The sequence below is a fragment of the Artemia franciscana genome, chromosome 4, assembly GCF_032884065.1.
Source record: "Artemia franciscana chromosome 4, ASM3288406v1, whole genome shotgun sequence".
Taxonomy (NCBI): domain Eukaryota; kingdom Metazoa; phylum Arthropoda; class Branchiopoda; order Anostraca; family Artemiidae; genus Artemia; species Artemia franciscana.
In genome coordinates, this window is record NC_088866.1 from 30,356,420 (window position 1) to 30,380,546 (window position 24,127).

The window sequence follows — 24,127 nt, forward strand, 5'->3', positions numbered from 1 at the left end:
TTGACCACGTAAAACTTGCGAATATACAACATTCTTTGCTGTCATATTGTCTGTCCATATAAATAGACTTTCAGATTTTCGTTTATATTCCCTCTGTCCCGGTCGTCATTTGTGTCCCGTTCTGTAATTTCTCTTTGAGTGTTTTTTCGTTTTATTTTTTTTAGTTTTTTACCTTTTTTCTTTTTTCAGTTTACTTTTTCTTCTTTATTTTTCAGCGTCACTATGAAATACATATCGCCGAACCTTTGTTTTTTCAACTAAAATCTGGTAGGCATTGATGACCTTATCCAAGTCAAAATCCCAAGCCCAATCATCATCGCTATCATTTTCAGTTTTGATATGTTTTGACTCTCGCTGTCCAGGTGGATTTTCATCTAACTGCGCGGTTTTGCGTTCTTTAGCCGCAAGCCTGTTTTCTTGCTGTTCTTGTGATTCCTCGGCACGCTTTCTTTTCTTACTTTCTCTATCAGCCGCAAGTTTTTTGGAATAGACTCTTTGAGCAGCTTTCTCGGCTGTTGCCATTGTAGGTTCTTCAGTCATTTTACAATTAAACATTTTTCCGTCCACGATCTTCTTACAATTAAAAATTTGTCTTTGAACGATTTTCTTAAACACTTTTAATGACGTCATCGTCATAACAAACATGACGACAACTAACTTCATAACGACGTGACGACATGATGACATGACGTCACTCGACAGATAGACAGACAGACAGACAGACAGAGAACTTATTTTTATATATATATAGATAGATTTGTTTATAGCTATCAAAGAGTTCGTGGTAACAAACTGTAGTAAGGAGCGACCCGGCTTAATAGTAACCGAAACTCTAAAAAATGGAATTTCGACACCAATAGTTACATTAAAAGAATTGCATTTTAATGCTAATTTTAAATATATAAGTTTCATCAAGATTAGTCATACCCATCAAAAGTTACGAGCCTGAGAAAATTTGCATCATTTAGAAAATAGGGCGAAACACCCCCTAAAAGTCATATGATCTTAACTAAAATCACGCCATCAGATTCAGCGTATCAGAGAACCCTTTTGTAGAAGTTTCATGTCCCTATCTACAAAAATGTGGAATTTCGTATTTTTTGCCAGAAGACAAATCACGGATGCGTGTTTATTTGTTATTTTGTTTTTTGTTTTTTTCCCAGGGGTGATCGTATCGACTCAGTGGTCCTAGAATGTCACGAAAGGGCTCATTCTAACTGGAATTAAAAGTTCTACTGCCCTTTTTAAGTGACCAAAAAATTGGAGGGCACCTACTCCCCCTCCCACGCTCATTTTTCCCCAAAGTCACCGGATCAAAATTCTGAGATAGCCATTTTATTCACCATAGTCGAAAAACCCAATAACTATGTCTTTGGGGACGACTTACTCCCCCGCAGTCCCCGTGGGAGGGGCTGCAAGTTAACAAACTTTGACCTGTTTTTACATGTAGCAATGGTTACTGGGAAGTGTACAGACGTTTTCAGGGAGATTTTTTGGTTTGGGGGGAGAGTTGAAGGGGGAGAGGTTACGTGGGAGGATCTTTCCATGGAGGAACTTCTCATGGGAGAAGACTTTCAATGGAAGCGGCACTGGAAAACTTCAATGGAAAACTTAAAACGAACAGAAACTATTATGCATATGAGGGGTTGACCTCCTCGTAATACCTCGCTCTTTACGCTAAAGTATTGTTTAGTAATTTCAACTATTTATTCTACGGCCTTTGTGATTCAGGGGTCATTCTCAAAGAAATGGGACAAAATTTAAGCTTTAATGTAAAGAGCGAGGTATCGACGAGGGGTGAGCCCCCTCATATACGCAATAAAAACATACGAATATAGAAGTTCGCTACGTAAGTTAATTCGTAAGTTACGTATATTTTTTACCTATGAAAACGTTCGTAAAAAATTAAAAGTTATGGTTGCCTTTTTAAGTAATCGGAAATTGGAGGGCAACTAGGCCTCCTCCCTCGCTCTTTTTTTCTCAAAATCTTCCGATGAAAACTACGAAAAAGCCATTTAGCCCCCAAAAATTAATGTGCAAATTTCGTTTTAATTATTTATGGGCGGAGAGCCAAGATCAAAACATGCATTAATTGAAAAACATCCAGAAATTAAATAAAAAAACAAGTTTTTTTAAATGAAAGTAAGGAGCGAAATTAAAACTTAAAACGAACAGAAATTACTCCGTATGTGAAAGGGGCTTTTCCTCCTCAACGCCCCGCTCTTTACGCTAAAGTTTTTTACTGTTTTAAATGTAGAGTTAAGAGAAAGAGTTAAGAGACACTTTAGCGTAAAGAGCGGGGCGTTGAGGAGGAACGCTAAAGTTTTTTACTGTTTTAAAATGTAGAGTTAAGAGAAAGAGTTAAGAGACACTTTAGCGTAAAGAGCGGGGCGTTGAGGAGGAAAAGCCCCTTCCATATACGGAGTAATTTCTGTTCGTTTTAAGTTTTAATCTCACTCCTTACTTTCATTTAAAAAAAAAACTTTTTTTTTAATTCTTTTCAGAAACCTGGTGGCGACCAGGTCATACATTGCGATACTTTTCTATATTATCTGGTATGTATTTATTTATGTAATTCGGAAAACAATGTTTAATTTCCATTGATATATTCAGATTCAAAATATTCCTTTAAAACAAAAATTACCTGAGCACTTAAACTTAAAGTCTTATCAAAAATAATTTAAGTTTACTTTATTGAAGATTTTATTTGGTAGAAGAATTATAAAGACCAAGATCTTAAGCCAAAGGTGATGATTCGAAAGGTTCAAGAAAACTAGTGGAAATAAAAACCCGGAAGTGGAATGGAGGAAAAGAGAAAATGTAGTCTTGTAGGGTCGTATTTGGTTTATGTCGTAGACCGTTAAATAAGGTGAATTGTTGTGGCATATTATAATTGATTTACCTAGATTTTTTTCTTTTCAATTCAGTATTTAAATTGGTACTTCAGCCCAAACTGGTATTATGCAAGACATTTCAACTCAATTTTGGTGCTTTAATAAAAGCCCTTCCAAAAATACGAAGAAAATAGGTTATACATTTGCCAAAGAAAATACTTAGAAGTAATAGTGGGAGTCTGTTCAAGGGATAATGTTTAAAGTGCTTAAATATAAATCCACTAAGTGATGTAGCAAGCAAAGAAACACTTAACGTATGTTCCACACACTGCTAAAATAGACACTAATCCTTAAAAAAATAACCGTAAATCAGAATAGCACGTGCGATAAAAAAAAGGTGGCACCTAGTAATGATCACAACTTGTTACCTTAGAAAGGATTTATGATACTATAGGATAGTTGACGAGTGCCCGAGCTCATTTGTTATTGATTTTTTTTTTTTTTTTTTTTTTTTTGTTAAACAGACATTTTAAATGAGCTGAGAATCATGAACAATCATAACCTTGTAAAGATTAATTTGCAAGCAAAAGATAATTCATCACGGTGAATGCTTACCAGGCATTATATATATATATATATATATATATATATATATATATATATATATATATATATATATATATATATATATATATATATATATATATATATACATATATATATATATATATATATATATATATATATATATATATATATATATATATATATATATATATATATATATATATATATATATATATATATGTATTTAGATGAACAACGTGAAAACAGGCTTGCGTCTCAAAGAGAAATTACCAAAAAAATCGTGCCGAGGAATCACATGAACAACGTGAAAACAGGCTCGCAGCTCAAAGAGATAATACCAAAAGAAAGCGTGCCGAGGAATCACAAGAACAACGTGAAAACAGGATTGAGGCTCAAAGAGAAATTACCAAAAAAAAATCATGCCGAGGAATCACAAGAACAACGTGAAAACAGGCTTGCGGCTCAAAGAGATAATGCCAAAAGAAAGCGTGCCGAGGAATCACAAGAACAACGTGAAAACAGGCTTGCGGCTCAAAGAGATAATGCCAAAAGAAAGCGTGCCGAGGAATCACAAGAGCAACGTCAAAATTATCGCCTGGGATTCAGGTACAGCCCAGTCGATGATTATAGCTTGAGTAGATGTGTTCAAATCGGGACTATGTCTAAAATTTGTCCCTATTGCAAGGCCTTGAAATTTAATGGTGAAACAATGGGAATGTGTTGCGCCTCAGGAAAAGTTAAACTTCCTCAACTGGCTGCACCACCAGAGCCATTGAAGACTTTATGACGTTACATACCGGGACACAAGGAATATAAATGACAACCGGGACACCCAAAGAGAAATTACAGACCGAGCAACCGCGACACAAATGACGACCGGGGCACAGGGAATATAAGTGACGACCGGGACACTCAAAGAGAAATTACAGACCGAGAAACCGGGACACAAATGATGACACAGGAAATATAAATGACAACCGGGACACAGGGACACAACTACAACGGGGACACTGGAAGGGCACAGGGGGGATATATAAATGAAGAAGGGGACACAGGGAATATACGATTAACAATCACCATCAACAAAGCTCAAGGGCAATCATTGGAAAAATGCGGTATAGATATGAATACGGATTGTTTTCCCATGGATTATTATACGTTGCATGTTCAAGAGTCGGTAAACCTGACAATCTATTTATATGCATCGACAATGGGTCAGCGAAGAATGTTGTATATTCGCAAGTTTTGCTTATATTTTATATTATATTTTTGCTTTTTCGCAAGTTTTGTTTATGTATATATATATATATATATATATATATATATATATATATATATATATATATATATATATATATATATATATATATATATATATATATATATATATATATATGCCTGGTATGCGTTAACCGCGATGAATAATCTTATTCTTGCAAATTAATCTTTACCAGATTATGATAGTTCATGATTCTCAGCTCATTTAAAATGTCTGCTTAACAGAGAAAAATAACAAATTTTCAATAATATGAGCTCGGGCACTCGTCAACTATCCTATAGTATCATAATTCCTTTCTAAGGTAATGAGTCGTGATCATTACTGGGTGCCACCTTTTTCACACGTGCTATTCTGATTTTAAACATCACATCGTTACAATGACAATGATGCATTGTTCCCCTAGGGCAGGGCTTCTTAAACTTTTGTCATTCCCGACCCCATCAATGATTACGAGTATCTTAACGACCCCAACAAATATAAAAGAAAAATAAATTAATATTTTTTGATGATATATTTATTAGGTAACAATATACATATGCATATGAAAATATATTTCAATTTGTACAAATTAAAATTTGTACAAAATATTATAGAAATGTTTTTATTATAGTTTCAAAAACAAAAGTGGATTCTGACCGTCTCAATTCTCTCGAATATATCCAAGTAGTTGCGTGGTAAATATTAAATTAAAGTTTACGTTAAAAATTTAATGAGATAGATGTGCCTGTTTTTATTGCATAATAAATGAAATCTTGGCGTAATGTTTGAAACTGCTGGATGTAAGACCTCTTCAACATTTTTTATCGCTGAACGATATTGAGATTTAATGTGTATTAAAGCTGAGAAAGTAACTTCATATAAATAGGTGGTGTTGAATGGCATAAGTACATTTAACGCCATATCGGCGATTATGGGAAAATCAGTTCTAGTTCCGATCCAGAATTCAGTCAAGGGCTTTTTTTCGGATTTGTAGTTTTAAGTTTTAGTCACACGAAAGCTTAGCAAATTCCTCTTGAGCTTTAAGTGGCAGATGATCAATCTCACTTAAACAAATCCAAAACGGCTTTTGAATCCAAACTATTTTTTGTAAATCAATATTTAATATAAAATATACCCGGAACTGTATTTCTAGCACTTTTAAGTAATCTACAATAGTTTTTACAATAGAAGTTTTACAGTGAATTTTCTCAATTACAAAATTGTCGACACTAGAAAATATTTCGAACGAAATGTTTTTCGACCCTACTTTTCCAAATGCTGATCTTTTTAATAAATTTTCAATTTTATCGTTTGAAGTAAATATACTGCAATTTTTACCTTAAAGAGACAAGTTAAGAACGTTTTAACTTTGCAAAAATATCTGACAAATAACACAGCTTGGATAGCCACAAGTCATTTTGAAAAAAAAAAAGCAAATTCACATTTTCTTTCAGTTAAAAATATTTCGATCTCGTCCTTTAATAACAATAATCTTTTTAAACTTTGACCTCTTGACAACCATCTTACTTCTACATGTCATAACAATGTTGTATAGTTGGAATCTGTATCCTTACAGATATTTGAAAACGAGCAACTGTTAAGGGCATGGCTCTTAATAAAATGTATGACCTTAACAGCATCCTGAAGCACATCGTTCAATTCTGGTGCTAATTTTTTTCCTGCAAGAGCCTGTCCTGTGGTGGTGCAGTGGGTTGGACCTTAGCTTGGTAATACGGGACCCAGAGATCGAATCATGCTGCGGCAATGCACTGCAGGGCCGACGCAGGGACCTTAGTAGTTAAGAAGCGTCGTTAATCTGATACAAATACAAATACTGCAAGAACCTCTCGGTGAATAAGGCAATGAGTAAAAGTTATATGATCATAATGAACAGCTTGAAAAATTGATTTAAAACCAATATTTTTGCCCGTCATCGCTCTTATATCATCTGTTTTCGGTTTCGGTTTTCGGTTTCTGATTATTTCAGTTTTAAGAGATTGACAAAAATAAATCTACATTTTTTATAAATTTCTATAAAATCTTCTGTTTTATAGTAAATTTATATAAGATATTATAATGATCAGAATAGAAATGCCGGTATAAACAGTCTTTCCGAACCAGAAGATTTTATGATATATTTATCTACGATGATTGTTAATTTTTCTATATAACAATAATTTTACAAGTTAAAAAACATTTTTTGTTAAATTGTATTTTCCCCACTCGCAACCCATAATTTTGCTACACGACTCCAAATGGGGTCACGACTCATAGTTTGAGAACCCCTGCCCTAGGAGTATTTGTTAAGGATTAGTGTCTATTTTAGCAGTGTGTGGAACATACCTTAAGTGTTTCTTTGTTTGCTACATCACTTAGTAGATTTATATTTAAGCACTTTAAACAATGTCTTATTTAAGCACTTTAAACAATGTCTTATTTAAGCACTTTAAACATTGTCCCTTGGACATACTCCCATTATTACTTCTAAGTATTTTCTTTGGCTAATGTCTGACCTATTTTCTTCGTATTTTTTGAAGGCCCTTCATTAAAGCACTAAAATTGAGCAGAAATGTCTCGCATAATACCAGTTTGAGTTGACGTACCAATTTAAATATTGAATAGAAAAGAAAAAAATCTAGGTAAATCAATTATGATATGCCACAAAAATTTACCTTATTTAACGGTCTACGACATAAACCAAATACGACCCTACAAGACTCCATTTTCTCTTTTCCTTCAAGATTTGGCTTCAGGATCTTTGGCTTCAAGATCTTGGTTTTTGTAATTCTTCTACCAGGTAAAAATCTTCAATAAAGTACACTTAAATTGTTTAAGTGCTATGGTAATTTTTGTTATAGAGGAATATTTTGAATCTGGATATATCAATGGAAAGTAAACATTATTTTCCAAGTTACATAGATGTATCATCTAAATACATACCAGATAAAATAGAAAAAGCATCGCAATGCAAGACCTGGTCGCCACCAGGATTTTGAAAGGAATAGCTATAAACAAATAGGTAAAAAAAAAGTAAACTTATTTGGAAACGGTTTTATAAGCCGGTTAGTAAGCCTAAATAACCGGTTTTGCCTGCTTGAAACACCTTAGCGCAAGCGGCATAGAATAAAAAGTAATGGGAGCTCACGAAAACAGAAGCCGTCTGTACCCTCCCATGAATTGACAAATCGAGGGTTTAATTTTCACATTTATTTCGTTTTGGCTTGTTCCACCTCAATTAATTTATTGCTGCTCTGTTTAGTCATCAACCTTTTTTCAATGAGTGGATCTGGGAGTACATCTTTCATATAATGGACCACTTCAGCTCTAATCTCTTGTACAGGCTTTTACAATTGTCTTTGTAGTATCTCCAAGGAGACTATTCAATCTATATTCTTCACATCTTTTAAGGGCATGTGACCTAGCATCCTATCGAAAAACAGTGAATATATTTTTTGAGTCAGGAAAATAGCTAAGATGTCACAGATGCCAAATTGTCATCAAAACAAATAGCTAGGAAACAAGAGAATATGAGAAATCTAATTAGCCTTTTTAACACTCTACCCACACTATCACTATCATATCCTTAGAAAGGTAAGCTTGCAGCACCTTATTTGAAGTGGAACAACATTTGTAACATTTGAGGGGGAAAGTGGGCATGCCTTTTCAACACCATCGACTTTTCAATAGAGACATTGTTGGACTTTTTTTCATCGACTACCTTCAAATTGATAGGACAAGTACTCTGTGCACCATGGGACGTAAGATTAATGATATTTCAGTTGCATTTTGCCCTTCTCTGACTTCTAATAGAAAGTATTCAAACCGCTTCAAACTTGAAGCGGTTTCAAAGTTGAAGCCTGTAAAAGGTTTCTACAATGCTCCAGCTCATATTACAATGAAGAATCCGTGGGTCCACTATATGTGACAGTCATACTTATTGATATTCGTGCATGATTTTGGTTGGAAAAGATGCTGCGCACCAATATTTCTACTAAAATCAGCTTAGTGTGAGGGGGGGGGGGATCCGTGGGCTACTTCAATCCGCTAAGCACTGAAATTTAAAATACTTGCGTGATTCTTGTTCAAAAAAGATGCTATCAGTCTAGATTTTGAGGTAAATAGCTGGCAGCTGGCAGGGAGAGAAGAGAAAGAACGTTGTAAGCCTTACAATTAGGGTCCAATCCACTTTGGTTCTCAAATCATGCCAACCAAATAGTCTTCCATGAATCTGGTCCAAACAAGGCGCAATATACTAATCTTTATGCTGAAACATTGATAATGTAAAGGGTGGGGCTATTGGGGGTACAACAAGTTCTCAGTTATACTAGATCTCAGTGATTCCACGCCCTCAGTGATATGGATAGAAAATTGTTTTGTGATGCCACTTCAAAGAAGGTGTAGTGTGTCAGCCTTTCTGTGAAATATGGTGGGGCCAGAGTACCAGCAGCTGACTCTATGCTTCACGTAATACTGATTGAAAATTATTGTATACGATCTTGTCGACACAAGATGCCATTTGCCTGCTTTGAAAAAAATTGGCAGAAGAGCGGCAAAGGAGATTTAACGGGTCCACTATCGTCTCTCAATAATTCAGAATGAATATCCTGATACGATTCTAGCTTAAATAATTTACAACATGCTAACTTTATGGCTGGAAAATTGGCAGTGGATGAGTTAGAGGGGTAGTGGAGGGGCTAATGACCCACTTTGGCTCTTTAATTATTCAGATTGTAAATCTATGCGTGTGAACCAGGTGAAACCTGGTGTTAAAATCGGATGAAAAATGTTGACCATTTCGAAAAAAACATAGGAGGGAAAGGTGGTTGTCTGAGGGGTCACAACCATATTTTTATGCCTCCAATAATGCAAAATGAAAATGCTTCCGTGAATAGCTTGCAGTTCATTATGCCAACCTTTCTGCTATAAAGGTGACGAGAAGAGGGAGAAATGATGCAGGGGCTACGGGCCCACTTAGTCTCTTCAGCTTGTTTTTTTTTTACCAAATCAGAACTTAATCACAGAATTGTCATATGTTTTTTTTTTTCATATGGTATACCACGTCAATGAAGTTGTTAGTCAAAATAATGAATCTTGTGATGGTTTTGCTGCTTATTCCAAGTCTCCAACAGCTTAGCTGTGTAAAAACTCCTGCTTGCCCTTTCCTAAGGATGCCCATGAAAAATAAAGACACAATACATCTCTAAACTAATCTTAATCTGGGAATTCGAGTCTTTCAAAGGGAAAGTTCCAAACTTTCAAAACTGAAAACTTTTGTTTCTAATGATCATTAATGTAAAGGAAAATAGTTGTTTGAGTGGGAAATGTTCTCTTTCCTTTGGTTTACTTTTAATTACTTTATTGTCCCAAATTTCCAGGGTCTATGTTAAACAGAGTTGTGTTTTATCCCCTTTATATGGATTATTTTGATAGACTTTGTCTTAAGGAGCACAGGAAAGGCAATGAGAGACCACAGAATCAAATGGGGAGAAAAAGTCTCCTGGACTTGGATCATGCTGATGATTTTAGTACCCTAGGTAAAAGTGGGAGCAAAATAGATAAACTTAAGAGGTTTTGCGAGGTAAAGGTGCTAGAATAAGTTTGAAAATTAATGTTAAGAAGACTAAGACACTAATGATAGGAATAAGTGAAGATGAAAAGGTGACGTTGGATAGTGAAAAGATTGATAAGGTGGGCAGCTTCACTTACCTGGAGTATTATTAGTAAAGCATGTGGGGGCTATGAAGATGTTAAAAGTAGAATAGCCAAGGTTCAGGGTGTTTTCTCATAGTTATAAAATAGTTTGGAAGAATATGAAGGTAAGTCTGCTGACCAAATTAGAATATTAGAAGCTACATTGAAGACAGTGGTCAAACATGGCTCTGAAGCACGGGCCCTCCAAAAAGCGTATGAAGGTTTGCTAAATATTTTTCAGAAAAATTGCCTAGGGATTATTCTGGGTTCTTGGCTGACTGACCGTATTTCAAACAGCAGGATCAACGAAAAGTGTGATTCAATTCCGCTTTCTAGGGCTATAATGAGAGAAAGGTTGAGATTACTGGGGCATGTTCTGCGGATGAAAGACGACAGATTGCCAAAAATTGTCCTTTTCGGCCGACCGACTAGGGCTAAATGGAAAGGAGGTCGTACACGGCTGGGGTGAGAGGATATCATAAAAAAGGATTTAAAGGAAATAAGAACTTCCTGGGAGGGTGTAAAGAGGGAGACTTTGAATAGATTGGGATGGAGGAAGAGCGTGCGTAGGTGTGTTTGCCTTAGGCGGCTTGTTGCTGCGGTGAGGTACTAGTAGCAGTAGCAGTACTTTCTGAGCGTCCCTGCTACTTATTTTTATTTGTGCCCTTGGATCAAGCTAATAACAAAAAAAATCTTTTCTCTCCAGCTTAGACACAGCCTAGACACAAGCAGCTAAACCATGCTAAAATTTCTAAGGTTGTCACTAATAGTGCATCTCACTTACGAAGTAAAATTATAAAGTAATTTGCATTCGTGGTTGCCATGCCTAGTGATTTGGCACTATAATCAGAAATCAAACAGTTCGTGGTAACTGTAGTAAGGAGCGACCCGGCTCAATAGTAACCGAAACTCTAAAAAAATATAATTTTCATACCAAAAGTTACATCAAAAGAATTGCACTTTAGTGCTGATTTTAAATATATAAGTTTCATCAAGATTAGTCTTACCCATCAAAAGTTACGAACCTGAGAAAATTTGCCTCATTTTAGAAAATAGGGGGAATCACCCCCTGAAAGTCATAGAATCTTAACGAAAATTACACCATCAGAGAACCTTATTATAGAGGTTTCAAGCTCCTATCTATAAAAATATGGAATTTCGCATTTTTTGCCAGAAGACTGATCACGGATGCGTGTTTATTTGTTTTTTTGTTTGTTTTTTTTTTTTTTTGCTTTTCCCAGGGGTGATTGTATCGACTGAGTGGTCCTAGAATGTCACGAGAGGGTCCGTTCTTGCGGAAATTAAAAATTCTAGTGCCTTTAAAGAGACCAAAAAATTGGAGGGCACCTAGGCCCCCTCCCACGCTCATGTTTCCCAAAGGTCACCGGATCAAAATTCTGAGATAGCCATTTTATTCACCATAGTCGAAAAACCTAATAACTATGTCTTTGGGGACGACTTACTCCCCGCGGTCCCCGTGGGAGGGGCTGCAAGTTACAAACTTTGACCTGATCACGGATGCGTGTTCAGGAGACTGATCACGGATGCGTGTTTATTTGTTTATTTGTTTTTTTTCCCAGGGTGATCGTATCGACTGATTGGTCCTAGAATGTCACAAGAGGGTCCATTCTTACGGAAATTAAAAGTTCTAGTGCTCTTTTAAAGTGACCAAAAATATTTGAGGGCACCTAGGCCCCTTCTCACGCTCATTTTTTTGCAAAAGTCACCGGATCAAAATTCTGAGATAGCCATTTTATTCACCATAGTCGAAAAACCTAAAAACTATGACTTTAGGGACGACTTACTGCCCCGTGGGAGGGGCTGCAAGTTACAAACTTTGACCTGTGTTTACATATAGTAATGGATACTGGGAAGTGTACAGACGTTTTCAGGGGGAATTTTTTGGTTTAGAGGGGAGAGTTGAGGGGGGGGGGGGGTTACGTGGCATTATATTTCCATGGAGAAACTTCTCATGGGGGAAGAGAATTTCAATGAAGGGGGCGCAGGATTTTCTAGCATTATTTGAAAAAACAATAAAAGAATAAATATGAAAAGTTTTTTCTACTGAAAGTAAGGAGCAGCATTAAAACTTAAAACGAACAAAAACTATTACGCAAATGAGGGGTTTACCTCCTCGCAATACCTCACTCTTTACGCCAAAGTGTTTTTAGTAATTTGAACTATTTATTCTACGGCCTTTGTGATTCAGAGGTCATTCTTTAGGAAATGGGACAAAGTTTGAGCTTTATGTAAAGAGCGAGAAGTTCGTTACGTAAGTTAATGCGTAAGTTATGTATATTTTTTACCAATGAAAATGTTCGTATAAAAAATTAAAGTTCTAGTTGCCTTTCTAAGTAATTAAATAAAAAAAACAAGTTTTTTTAAATGAAAGTAAGGAGCGACATTAAAACTTAAAACGAACAGAGATTACTCCGTATATGAAAGGGGCTTTTCCTCCTCGACACCCCGCTCCTTACGCTAAAGTTTTTTATTGTTTTAAAAAGTAGAGTTGCGAGAAAGAATCAAACTTTAGCGCAAGGAGCGGGGTGTCGAGGAGGAAAAGCCCCTTTCATATACGGAGTAATCTCTGTTCGTTTTAAGTTTTAATGTCGCTCCTTACTTTCATTTAAAAAAACTTGTTTTTTTTATTTAATTTCTGAAAGTTTTTGAATTAATGCATGTCTGATTTTGGCTCTCCGTACATAAATTATTAAAATGAAATTTGCATATTAATTCTTTTTTTGGCTAAATGGCTTTCTCTTAGTTTTGATCAGACGATTTTGAGAAATAAGGGGTGGGGAAGGAGGTCTAGTTTCCCTCCAATTTTTCGGTTACTTAAAAAGGCAACTAGATCTTTTAATTTTTAACGAACGTTTTTATTAGTAAAAAAATAGGTAACTTAAGAATTAACTTACGTAACAAACTTTTATATTCTTATATTTTTGATTATATATATGAGGGGGTTGGTCCCCTCGTTAATACCTCGCTCTTCACACTAGATCTTGTTTTATCCCAATTCTTTAAGAATGACCCCTGAATCAGAAAGGCCGTAGAATAAATAGTTGAAATTATTTTAAAAAATTTTAGTATAGAGAGCGAAGTATTTATCTCCTCCTAAATACCTCGCTCTTCATGCTAAAGTATTTTTAGAACCCCTCATATGCGTAATAATCTCTGTTCGTTTTAAGTTTTAATGCTTCTCCTTACTTTCAATTGAAAAAAAACTTTTTCATGTTTATATTTTCATTGTTTTTTTTATAGTAATGCTAGAAAGTCCTGCGCCCTTTTCATTGAATTTCTCTTCCCCCATGAAATATTCCTCCAAGGAAAGATCCTCCCATATAGCCCCCTCCCCTGAACCCTACACCCAAACCAAAAAAATCCCCCTGATAACGTCGGTACACTTCCCAGTAACCATTACTGTATGTAAACATTGGTCAAAGTTTGTAACTTACAGCCCCTCCCCCAGGGACTGTGGGGGGTAAGTCATCCCCAAAAACATAGTTATTATGGTTTTCGACTATGCGGAACAAAATGGCTATCTCAAAATTTTGATCCGTTGAATTTGGGGAAAAAATGAGCGTGGGAGGGGGCCTAGGTGTCCTCCAATTTTTTTGATCACTTAAAAAGGGCACTAGAACTTTTCATTTCCGTTAGAATGAGCCCTCTTGCAACACTCTAGGACCACTTGGTCGATACGATGACCCCTGGGAAAAAAAAAAAACAAAAAAAAAAAACAAAAAAACAAATAAACACGCACCCGTGATTTGTCTTCTGGCAAAAAATACGAAATTCCACATTTTTGTAGATAGGAGCTCGAAACTTCTACAATAGGGTTCTCTGATACGCTGATGCGATGGTGTGATTTTCGTTAAGATCCTATGACTCTTAGGGGGTGTTACCCTCTATTTTCCAAAATAAGGCAAATTTTCTCAGGCTCGTAACTTTTGATGACAAAGACTAAATTTGATGAAACTTATATATTTAAAATCAACATAAAAATCTGATTCTTTTGATATATCTCTTAGCATCGAAATTCCGTTTTTTAGAGTTTCGTTTACTATTCAGCCGGGTCGCTCCTTACTACAGTTCGTTACCACGAACTGTTTGATCAAAAAATTGGAGGGCAACTAGGCCTCTTCCCTCGCTCCTTTTTTTTCAAAATCTTCCGATTAATTGCAATTAACTAATTTGCAAATTTCGTTTTAATTATTTATGTGCGGGGAACCAAGATCAAAATATGCATTAATTCAAAAACGTCCAGAAATTAAATAAAAAAACAAGTTTTCTTAAAAAAAAGTAAGGAGCAACATTAAAACTTAAAACGAACAGAAATTACTCCGTATGTGAAAGGGGCTTTTCCTCCTCAGCGCCCCGCTCTTTACGCTAAAGTTTATTACTGTTTTAAAAAGTAGATTTAAGAGAAAGAGTAAACTTTAGCGTAAAGAGCGAGACGTTGAGGAGGAAAAGCCCCTTTCATATACGGAGTAATTTCTGTTCGTTTTAAGTTTTAATATTGCTCCTTACTTTTATTTACAAAAAAATTGTTTTTTTATTTAATTAGAACGAGAATCTATTTTGCTTTGCTAGGGACTAAAATTGGTGACAAGGAAACAGTTAACGAGAGATGAGCAGAACATTTTGAGAATGTGTTAAACGGCGATAGAATTTAAGAAACTATAGGGAAAAGAACAAAAAGTTGGTGACACTTTGAGTGTGATGGCCGACTTATTTTACGAGGGAGAATTAGTGGCAGTTCTAAAAGGATTAAAAACTAATAAGGCGCCAAGTGCTGATAATGTGGAAAATGAGTTTTTATAATTATGATTATGAAGTTAGAGATTAGTTACTGAACATTACCAAGATTAGAATATTGGAAGCTACAGTGACAACGTTGGTCAGGTATGATTCTGAAGCATTGGCGCTCCGAAAAACGGAGGAGGATTTGCTAGATGTTTTTCAGAGAAATTGTCTACAAATTGTCTTGCACATCCGATTGGCTGACCGCATCTCAAACAGTAAGCTGCAAGAAGCTTCAATGAGAGAAAGTTTGAGATGGCTAGAACAAGTTCAAGTTCTAGACTGCCTGAGATCGCCCTTTTCAGACAGCCGTTTAAGGTCAAACGAAAAGCAGGTAGTCCCTGGATCGGGTAGGAGGATCTCCTAAGAAAAGATTTAAGGAAAATCTGTATTTTTTGGGAGGGTGTAAAGAGGAACACTTTACATAGATTTAGATGGAGGAGCAGTGAACATAGCTGTGTTGGCCTCAGGCAGCTTGGGGCTGCAGTGACTTATTAGTAGCAGTAAATGTATTAGTAACATTGTTCTTTTTCTAAGCGTATGATTCTTTAAAGTTACGTTCTATTTAATATCAAATAACTGACAGGTTTAATAGTAGCCTTTCTAAAAAAGAAACGGTGCTCTTTCAAAAATTTATTGATTTCCGTAAAACGTAAGAAATTAATGAAGACTTCTATTCAAGATTTCCATCTATTTCCATTAATTTTAATAATTATTGATTTCTAACCCACTAGTACAATAATGCATACAATGGAGAACAAAAGAGAGAGAAATTTACGCAAAAAGCATAAATTCCAGATCATAGAAAGGTGACAATTGACATATGTTGTTAATATCCAACATTCTACTGCTCACTACGGCAACTTTTCCAAAAGACACTATTTAATCCAAACTTATGAAATTTCCTCCTATTACGGTACCAAGACAGATTTTGTTCATTGGTTTAGTTTTATTTTAATTTCTTTGTTTGATTCTTATTCCATTGGCAACCTGATCGCTAATCATAAAATTCCATAACTTCCGAATAATCTATATATATAAAAATAAGTTGTCTGTCTGTGTGTCTGTCTGTGGATCAGGTGAAGTCATGTTTCTGTGTTGACTGACGTCATGAAATTAGTTGTCGTCATTTTTGCTTTGACGGTGACGTCATTCAAGATATTTAAGACATATGTTCACGTAGAAATCTATTAATGTTTAAGTTTACAATGACTGATGAACTTACCATGACAAAAGCCGATGAAGATGCTCAAAGAGTCTATGCCAAAAAACTTGCTGCTGATAGAGAAAGTCAGAAAAGAAAGCGTGCCGAGGAACTACCAGAGCAACGCGAAAGCAGACTTGCTGCTAATAGAGAAAGTGAAAAAAGAAGGCGTGCCGAGGAATCAAAAGAACAGCAAGGAAACAGGCTTGAGGCTGATAGAGAAAGAAAGAACAGAAAGCGTGCCGAGGAATCAAAAGAACAGCAAGGAAACAGGCTTGAGGCTGATAGAGAAAGAAAGAACAGAAAGCGTGCCGAGGAACTACAAGAGCAACGCGGAAGCAGACTTGCTGCTAAAAGAGAAAGTGAAAAAAGAAGGCGTGCCGAGGAATTACAAGAACAGCAAGAAATCAGGCTTGCTGCTGATAGAGAAAGTAAGAAAAGAAAGCGTGCCGAGGAATCACAAGAACAGCAAGAAATCAGGCTTGCTGCTGATAGAGAAAGTAAGAAAAGAAAGCGTGCCGAGGAATCAGAGCAACCTTAAAGTTATCGCCTGGCATTCAGGTACAACCCAGTCGATGATTATAGCTTGAGTAGATGTGTTCAAATCGGGACAATGTCTAAAATTTTCCCTATTGCAAGGCCTTGAAATTCAATGGTGAAACAATGGGAATGTGTTGCGCCTCAGGAAAAGTTAAACTTCCTCTATTGGCTGCACCACCAGAGCCATTGAAGACTTTCTTTACTGGAACTACGTCAGAATCTAAGCGTTTTTTGTCAAAAATCAGAAAATACAACTCATGTTTCCAAATGACGTCGTTTGGAGCCCAAATCGAAAATCCAGATCAATTTATGTCTACTTTCAAAGTAAAAGGGCAAATTTATCATAGAGCAGGGTCCCTTCTACCATTCTCAGGCGAGAATCATAAATTTTTACAATTGTACTTCATCAGTGATAGAAATTCTGAATTGAATGCACGTTGCAAAATTTCTCCCAACGTTGAAAGGACAATCGTTTCCCAATTGCAACATCTTTTCCACGAAAATAATAATTTAGTGCGTCTGTTCAAAACAGCAATCGATTTGATGCCTACTGATACGCATAAAATTGTTATTTCCGCTGACAAAACGCCTCCTGGCCAACATGTGCGTAGATACAATGCTCCAACTATCGACGAAGTGGCAATCGTTATGGTCGGTGATCAGTTTTTACCTCGAGATATTATTCTTCACAAGCGAAACGCTCAGTTGTTAAGAATTGCTGAAACTCATCGATGCTACGATGCCCTACAATATCCTATCATTTTTTGGGATGGAGCCGACGTGGCAGGATGAAGAAAATTATATTTTAAAATGCCGTGAATTGTTTCACCAATTCGTCGTTGATATGTATGCTAAAATTGAATCAGAACGTTTGCTATATATCCGCCTGAATCAGACCAAGCTCCGCTCTGAACAATACATTCATTTGCGAGATGCAGTTATAAATGACGGTAATACCACAAACGTTGGAAGATTAACAATTTTACCTTCGTCATATGCTGGCAGTCCCCGTCATATGCATGAATATGCTCAAGATGCTATTGCGTATGTTCGTCTCTATGGTCGTCCAGATTTATTTATTACATTTACATGTAATCAATCTTGGGACGAGATACTGCAGCTTTTACTTCAAGGACAATCGGCGGTTCATAGGCATGACATTACGGCCCGTGTCTTCCGGCAAAAGTTGAAATCACTGATAAACTACATTGTAAAACTTGAAGTGTTTGGGTCAGTGCGATGCTGGATGTACTCAGTGGAATGGCAAAAACGAGGTTTGCCACACGCACATATACTAATCTGGCTACATAAAAAAATTACTTCGAAGGAAATTGATGATGTGATTTCCGCTGAAATACCTGATAAAAATGTCGATAAGGGGTTATATGATATTATTGTAAAAAATATGATACATGGACCTTGCGGTGCACTGAACGAAAATTCACCATGCATGGCCAAAGGAAGGTGCACAAAGCAATATCCTCGACTTTTAGTACCCAACACAATTACTGGCAATGATGGTTACCCACAATATAGAAGAAGATCTACTGAAGATGGCGGTAAAACAGCAATAATAAAGAAGCGTAACGGTACCACCATCGAAGTAGATAACCAGTGGGTTGTTCCATATTCCCCATTATTATCAAAAACATTTAATGCACACATAAACGTTGAATACTGTAACTCCGTAAAGGCAATCAAATACATATGTAAATACGTCAACAAAGGCAGTGACATGGCAGTTTTTGGCTTGCAGCCCGAAATCAAAGATTTCGATGAAATCGTACAATATCAGGCTGGAAGATACATAAGCAGTAATGGAGCTGTTTGGCGAATTTTTCATTTCCGATACATGAACGTAGTCCAGCTGTTGTTCACTTAGCGGTACATTTACAGAATGGTCAACGTGTTTATTTCACGGAAACCAACGTGCAACAAAGAGTCCTGAATCCACCGGATACAACATTAACAGCTTTTTTTTCGCTTTGCAAAAATGATTCTTTTGCAAAAAAACTGCTGTATACTGAAGTGCCTTCGTATTACACGTGGAATACTAAAAATAAAGTATTTGAACGTCGAAAACAGGGTAAGTCAGTCGACGGCCAACCTACCATCTTCAAAGATACCACGATAGGAAGACTCTACACCGTTCAGCCCAATCAACATGAATGCTTCTTTCTACGCCTGCTTTCGGTGAATGTACCCGGTCCGACATCCTTTGAGTATTTGAGGACTGTAAATGGTACTCTACATGACACTTACCGTAGTGCATGCCAAGCTCTGAATTTATTGGAGAATGACCAACACTGGGATAACTGCATCAATGACGCGTGCGAAACGTCAACCCCAAGTCCAATTCGTGCATTGTTTGGCATCATTTTAACAACTTGCTCTCCATCAGCTCCTACAGAGTTATGGGAAAAATATAAGTAAAAAATGTCCGAAGATATACTCCATCGAAAACAGTTAGAGACGTCAGATATGACTTTTGATTTTACATCAGAAATTTATAACTACACTTTAGTTGTTATAGAAGATTTGTGCGTACGTATGGCAAACAAACCTCTTCAGGATTTGGGAATGCCTTCACCTAACCGTATCGCTGCTGTTTCGACATGTGTAGAATTGGATCGTGAACAAAGTTACAGTACGAGTGATCTATTGTCGTATGTACAAAATAACATTTCCAAGTTAACGTCGGAACAAAAAGACATTTATGATACGATAATGCATTGTGTCGATAACAACGTTGGAGAAATTTTCTTTTTGAATGCGCCAGGAGGTACTGGTAAAACGTTTGTGATAAAACTGATTCTGGCATCAATTCGATCAAAAAATGATATAGCGTTGGCAATTGCGTCGTCCGGAATAGCCGCAACATTGCTGCCTGGTGGAAGAACTGCTCATTCCGCTTTGAAATTGCCTCTGAACTTGCATTCTACAGAAACTCCCACGTGCAATATTTCCAAATCATCTGGGATGGGTAAAGTATTGCAGCAATGCAAACTTATTATTTGGGATGAGTGCACAATGGCACACAAAAAATCGCTCGAGGCTCTGGATCAATGCTTGAAAGATTTGCGAGGGAAGTCGAAACCCTTTGGCAGCACATTAATATTGCTTGCGGGAGATTTCAGGCAAACATTACCTATAATACCTAGATCAACTCCTGCAGACGAAATGAATGCTTGCCTGAAAAATTCTAATTTATCGGCCCACGTAAAAACATTAAAATTAACTACAAATATGCGTGTCCGATTGCAAAACGATGACTCTGGTCAAACATTTTCAGATCAATTGCTGGCAATGGGAAACGGAAAGCTCCCAGTAGACTCAATTTCAGGACGTATACAACTACCTGCTGATTATTGTAATTTAGTGACGTCCAAAAATGAATTGATTGAAAAAGTATTTCCGAATATTCTAAAAAATTATAAAAATAATAAATGGCTAAATGAAAGAGCGATTCTCGCACCCAAAAATATAGACGTCCACGAAATCAACAATATTGTTTTGACCAAGATTCGAGACCAGGCAGTCCTTTACAAGTCAGTCGACACAAGTCAGTTTTGGAACCAAATGAAGTGGTTAATTATCCATCTGAATTTTTAAATTCCATAGATCTTTCAGGGTTTCCACCACACGTGCTACAACTAAAAATAGGCGTACCAATAATACTTTTAAGAAATATAAACCCACCAAAGCTTTGCAATGGCACTTGACTTGCCGTAAAAAAAACAATGGAAAACCTAATAGAGGCCACAATCTTGACAGGGCCTTTTGAGGGTGAGGCTGTTCTTATTCCTCGCATTCCCATGATTCCAACGGATTTGCCTTTTCAATTTAAAAGATTGCAATTCCCAATTCGATTAGTATTTGCAATCACCATTAACAAAGCTCAAGGTCAATCATTAGAAAAATGTGGTATAGATCTTAATACTGATTGTTTTTCCCATGGACAATCGTACGTTGCATGTTCAAGGGTCGGTAAACCTGACAATCTATTTATATGCAGCGACAATTGGACAGCGAAGAATGTTGTATATTCGCAAGTTTTACGCAGTTAATTTGTATTTTGGAAACAAATGAAGCGGTTAATTATCCATCTGAATTTTTAAATTCCATAGATCCTTCAGGGTTTCCACCACACGTGCTAAAACTAAAAATAGGCGTACCAATAATACTTTTAAGAAATATCAACCCACCAAAGCTTTGCAATGACATGCGACTTGCCGTAAAAAAAAACAATGGAAAACCTAATAGAGGCCACAATCTTGACAGGGCCTTATGAGGGTGAGGCTGTTCTTATTCCTCGCATTCCCATGATTCCAACGGATCTGCTTTTTCAATTTAAAAGATTGCAATTCCCAATTCGATTAGCATTTGCAACCACCATCAACAAAGCTCAAGGGCAATCACTAGAAAAATGCGGCATAGATCTTAATACAGATTGCTTTACCAATGTACAATTGTATGTTGCATCTTTGAGGGTCGGTAAACCTGACAATCTATTTATACGCACAGACAATGGGAGAGCGAAGACTGTTGTATATTCACAAGTTTTACGTAGTTAATTTGTATTGTATCTATCTATCTATCTATCTATATAAAAACGAGTTGTGTGTATGCATGTTTGTTTGTTTGTAAAAAGAGCGTTTGCATATGACTTCATTATTAGTACATACGGCTTTGTATATGGACAGACAATGGGAAAGCCAAGAATGTTGTATATTCGCAATTTTTACGTAGTTTGAAACACATATATAAATCTATCTATATTCACAGGTGGGACACAGGGACACAACTACAATGGCGCGTAACTAATATGGCGCGTAACGACTTACGCGCGCGGGGGGGCTTGGGGGGGCGCGAAGCACCCCACCAACTAGGTGTTGGGGTGGCGCGAAGCGCCACCCCAACAGCTAGTCTTGAATATATTTCTTACTGATTCGTATTCAGTCTTTACTTAAACAAATTTCTTTACACTACAAAGTATCAAGAACTCAATAAGGGCTTTAGAATAACCTTTAATCTAAAGAAATGTCGTTATCAAAGAATAAATTACATTGCTTTCTTTGGCTGTTCGCCAATATTCAAAGGAGCCAAGAAGAAGACTCTCTATTTAATTAACTTCAAAAGCCAATTTTCTTCTATTCAAATAGGGAAACTGTAAGAATACACTTTATATAATGGAACCAGGCTCTAGAGATTTAAGAGTTTTTCATTGACTAGTACATTAGTTGTTTTTTTTTTTAGTCGATCCAGGGTGAATATCAAGGAACTGGAGAGATGCTTAACTGCTCCACGACATCTAGGGCTAGTAGCAATGAGTTGGAGGTTTTCGTGCTTTAGACAGTTACGCAACAATTTGGGAATTTGGGGGAGTTTTAATAACATTTGAAACGACAGTTGGCTTCTGGGGAATTTGAGACTGTTGACTATAGTTCCAAATACAAGCTAGGATACTATTACTAAAGCTACACATAATTTGTCTTGAGAAGTCAGAGGGACCAGAAGCACTGTCAAACAGATTTCTTGTTTTTGGAAGGAAGAGAGATTTATCATTTATATTTTAATAGATTCCATTTAAGGTCATAACCAGGATTTTTTTTCGGGGGGAGTACAAAAAAACTGAAAACGCATCAAAAATTTGTTTTTATGCATTTTTGTTGTGTTTTTAGGAATCGGACAAATTTTCGGGGAGTGGGGAGGGAAGAGGTCCCCCCTCTCTGGATACGGCCTTGATTCGAGTGTATAAAAGCCAACTATTTTTAGTTTCTTTATCACATTTCAAGAACATTTCTTTTGTTAAAATGTTTATATAATACAAGTAACATGGCGTGCGTTTATTTAAAAAAAAAACTTGTTAGGGCTGCTCCTCAAAGCTCAACTGAATTTCGTTTTCCCTCAACGCACAGATAACGAAATGAATTTTCGTCAAGGGGCATATCCTGTCATAAACAATCATTTACTTCAGGATTGAACAGAGGGGGAGTTGGTCTTGGTCCGAGCAAACAACCTGTATTTATTAAGTGAAGGAATCCTGAATTAGGGGACTCGGCTAAATTCAATAATACATATTCTGAGTCAAGTAGTGGAGAAAGAATTGTTAAGCCTTATCTTGGAAAATGTTATTTACGTTGTTCGCGAAATTGAGCACCCTCTCAAAGAAGAAGAGTAGTAACCTGCTCCCTCTGGAGCAAAAAAGAGCAAAGAAAAGCGATTCCCTGTGAAACAACATTTTGCGACAAGCCTATAGCTGTAAATTGCACCAAAAGGACAACATACTTATACCGTTGTATTTGTTAGTCTTATCACACATCATTCTTAAATTAGGATCTAAGTTTGCTTTGAGAATAGAACAATTATTTTTTTTTCAGTAATTTTCAACAAATTTTCAACGAATTTCAATCTAAACATCTTTGAGCACCAAATTTCAGAAATGCAATTTAGAGATTGGTCAACTTGAATCTGAGCAAGTGAACGGCATCAAAATTATCATCTTGCGCTGATAAATAAAAATTCTAGGAGAAGGAAAAAATAATAAAAAATGCGCATTGAACATAAGCCATCTTCTTCTTCTTCTGGAAAATAGAGAGCCTAGAATCCACAATAGACTCCTTTCAGCTTCTAGCAGGTTTTATCCTAATCATTCATTTGGTGCTTTCAATACCAGTACAATCTTCATAAAGCAATTTTTTTTTCTTTTTTTTTGCATTAAACATCAAACCGTAAAGTACTGAGGCCAGTGAAAATGTAATCTGATTGTTTGATTGGCTAAGTTGAAAGGTTTCCAATATCTTATACTACTACTACTACTAACAACTCACCGCACCACCAAGTCGCCTGATATGTCCCTTAAATTTCAAACTTGTTTTGTCTATGCTCATTCTTTACTACTAAGTCTCCAATTCCCCTTTCCTGGTGAAGTTTCACAAGTAATGGGAACAATCGGTTGATCAAACAGTTCGTGTAACGAACTGCAGTAAGAAGTGACCCGGCCCAATAGTAACCAAACCTCTAAAAAATGAAATTTTGATACCAATAGCTACATAAAAAGAATTGCATTTTAATGCCGATTTTAAATTAAATAAAAAAAAACTAATTTTTTTAGCTGAAAGTAAGGAGCGACATTAAAACTTAAAACGAACAGAAATTACTCCGTATATGAAATGAGTTGTCCCCTCCACAATCCCTCGCTCTTTATGCCAA

General features: G+C 36.3%; 1 protein-coding gene across 3 annotated transcripts in view; it reads right to left on the minus strand.

Moving 5' to 3' along the window:
• Nucleotides 1-24,127, minus strand: part of LOC136026284 (muscarinic acetylcholine receptor DM1-like) — a 217,100-nt gene that overhangs the window by 27,341 nt on the left and 165,632 nt on the right. The gene's annotated exons all lie outside the window — the stretch shown is intronic.